Here is a 3,969-nt window from a genome sequence, read left to right on the forward strand (position 1 = left end):
TTTCCAATTCCAACTTCACGAAGCTAGGAGGTGATTGGCAATTTGCCATTATAACTAAATTAAATGGGGAGTTGTGACTTCATCACCTCCAAATTTTGCCTCTGCCATTCATAGCCATGGTAACAGTTCTAAATATATTCTTTGCCTGGCAGCATTGTTAGACACAGAATCATCTGTAAAAGCATACTCTCCTCCTTTATCTCGGGGCTTGAGACCAGCTATGGTACGCACAAGAATCCACACCACACGGGCGGAGTTGCATGCATACAAACACCAACAAGAATCAATAGAAGCAAGCACGCAGGAACGCACGACAAAAAAAATTAGAGAATCAAGCACAAAGGCAATATTTATGTTACTTTTCAAATTATTTTTTATCTAAAAAGCAAATTGAATATGCTGCTATAAAAATATTTTTAAGATATTATTTTAACAAGGTGCTTTGTCATAAAAAAATCATTTAATATTAGGATAAAGAGAATAACTTATCCAATAAAATATACTAAGGTTGGCCCAACAAGCAAAAGTCATCGGGAGAAAAACATGGAGACAAATACCGAGAAAACAGATAAGGATAGGATCGAATCAAAACCAAACAGCAGCTTGCGGAACCCTCCCTCATGCATCACCTTCCAAAATAAAAAAAAAAAAAAATACAGAAATACAAAAGAGGAAAGGCACCACAAAGTTTATGAATCACTGGAAAAACAGGACCTAAAAATAGCACACCGATCATAGTTGCACATCTTGAAACAAGATTTATCACCATTATGATCTACAGAATCACTCTCCTGACATCTCTGCTCTGAAAGAAAGAAATAACCCAAGTCTCTGCCACCAGGTTGCTGCAGCGAAATGGAATAAAAGGCAAATTATATATCACCTGCACGTCTAGCAAGCTGCTTGAAAAAGGAGACAGGTCGCCACACTGTTATTTGTCAAAAAGACCAAGATGCACACAATCAAACAGACCCATAATTGCAGGGGAAGTTGAAAAGGAGGTATAAATCCAGCTTTGTGGTCTCCCAAAAAGGGCAAACAACATGAAGTCTTATAATTTCCTGTCGCATGATAAAAAAATTCAAGAAAACTGAATTTAAAGGACAAGCATATCGAATAGAACCAGGAAATGGAATTTGTTCTAAATTCCTGCCCCTGAACCAAAACAAACTTTAAAACATTGCTCTAGCAAAAACGTAACAGCCGAAGCATCTCGTTTCACCAGAGTCCTAGACAGAACACATGAAATAAACAATAGAACTTGCAACCATCATCTAACAGGTCATGTTAAAAGGATTAATTGCACAGGATAGGAAAACACTCTCAGACACGAAACAAAAAAACAAGCCAAATCTAGTACCAAACCATACTGCAACCATGAAGCAGCTGTATTGCCATCGCTAACAATATGAAATAACTTCTTTCCAGCCAAGTGCGATAACCTGGTCCAAGGAAAACTCTGCTACAAGGCCGGACTTCATAATAATAGAAAGGCCTACCAAGTTGACACGTCCAAATGGAAACAAAGGGCTAGGATAGTGCAAAACTCCCTGTGGCAAAAACAGTATAAAAGCATTATCTTCTGCTTCGAGAAGAGTCTGACAAACACATAACCAAAGATTAGATTCTAATAGCACTTAAAAATAAAAAATAACAACGTGAGACGGAAAGAGAACAGAATTCCCAGCTATAAGAAGTAACCCCAAAAAAAAACCCATTTGTCATCTCTTTTAGACAATACATCTACAAGAAACTTATGCAAGATGATATTCCTGATGTGTGCGAACCAAAATTGAAACCTCACAATGTTAATTTTATTGAAACCTGAAAACATAACTGCTTGATGAGCGACAGAAGAAAGCCAGAGATGCATAACATACACCGAACCTCATTTGAAAATACCAACCGCCAGTTACAAGCTCAGCAAGTCAGCCAAAAACCAACTTATATATGAAGCAGATCTCAGAAAAAAGTTTAAAGCTTGATCGCATGCCAGAATTAGCTAAATGCTTCAGATGATGGATAAATTCATTGTACAGGACTCCATAATCAACTCGTGCACAAATCCAAAATAAACATACAACAGAATCGGTCAAATAGAAGTTGACGAACCGCCACGAAAGTCTTAGCTCTTCCAATGCAGGAAATCATTAAGCTATCCATCCAAGACATGCAGAAATGCTCACAGCATGCTACAGACAAGTAACCATTCCAGGAACAAGAATGTAAGTTTGTATCTTAAAACAAGGGGGAGATCAAATCAGATTGCCTTCACAGCAATTCTGCCTTTTTCCATCCATTCAAGGGTACGACCTTGACATGCACAAATAGAAACCACTACAAAGGAGATAAAAAGAATAATTACTAAATTAACCACTGGTTTTAACTTGATTTGTTTGAAATATGTCTTTCAGATCCAAGAACCTATGAAGCGACAGAGGGAATGAAGAGACTAAAAAAAGGTGGTACAGACTCCTCAAACATCTGCAGTACTTCTGTTAGGTGTACAGGGAAAGGTGAGAAACTGAAATAGAAGATTTTCATATCTTTCTAGAAACAGAAAATTCAAGTTGACACATGCTCCAGTTAGAAGATTATCGAATACACTCATCCCTTGTCTAGGAATTCTGTGCACAAAAGAAGCTCCGAGGACCTACCAATTACATATGCAGTTTTTTGGGTCTCCCAGCACTTGCAACCATAAAACAGAAATGAAACCAGAAGATAGACAGGCCAACCTGGCATAAAGTAAGGTATGAATTCAGTCCAGGGACAAGCTTATACTGCCATTAACTGCATAGATGGAAGAGCAAGCCAAACGACAAAATATAATGACCTTGACATCTCTGAGAGTTAACACAAACACAGACATAGATTTTAAAACAAAAAATCCCTGGTTTGTTTTAGTCTATATATTCCATAAAAACACAAAAGAACCCTGGAAAAGCACACAACAAAGATCAAAATATACTTTCTAAGGAGTAAAACTTGCAGGTTCTCGATCATGACAAAGAAGAAGTTGAAGGGCCACCTATTATATTCCACATTCATGAGACATCTGATGAAAACATCCAGCAGATGTAAGATAAAAACATTAAAAGGAAGGTCTCGTATGAAAGATAGAAAAAAGCATAGAAAAAGTTGAAATCCGAGTAATGGGAAACAGCCACCCACCCCCTACCCCCAGAAAACTTGTTATTCAGATCATTCAACTCTAGACCACTAAACCCAAAATAGACAAGTTCCAATGAAGTTCTGTAAAAAGAAATTTGGAAGTTCAACAATCATAAGATAACTGAAAATCCCTAGATGATCTCATATCTGACAATTGGTCACGTGAATATGACTGAAAAGTGTAAAATCAACTAGTAAGGCTCTATAACATCAATGAAGTATGGAAAGTGTATCAGAGATGCACGATCAAGTTCTTTACAGAAGAAATGCAGAGGAAACATCACAAAGGACTAGCAAGAAAAGAGGCAACAGTAAAAAAAACTCTCTTACAGAAAAGCAAAACGATAAGTGATCCTAGTCCCTCAAAGAAGGAACATCGGAAAGCCTTCACATAGGACTCGAAGATTCAGGCAACAATCCGTCAGAAGAACCACTTCCACAGATAAGCAAACCATAAGTCAAATCTGTTTTTGTGTATCTTTTCTGTTACACTTCACCATCTTGCAAATACAGGTATACATCACCTTTGCCACATTACATATTTGTAATGTAAGTAGAACAGGCTTTCAAATCTTTTTCTGTGTATCTTTTCTGTTACACCTCACCATCTTGCAAATACAGGTATACATCACCTTTGCCATATTACATATTTGTAATGTACGTAGAACAGGCTTCGAATATGATGAAGTCACTCACTCTAAAGTTCTAGAGTGACTTTTCAAGATAAATTAGAATGCTGACCATGTTATCCAATAAAAGTACACTAGGCTGCCTCAAGCATGAAGTCCTGACCAC

This window comes from Populus nigra, chromosome 4, assembly GCF_951802175.1.
Source record: "Populus nigra chromosome 4, ddPopNigr1.1, whole genome shotgun sequence".
In the NCBI taxonomy this organism is placed as follows: Eukaryota; Viridiplantae; Streptophyta; class Magnoliopsida; order Malpighiales; family Salicaceae; genus Populus; species Populus nigra.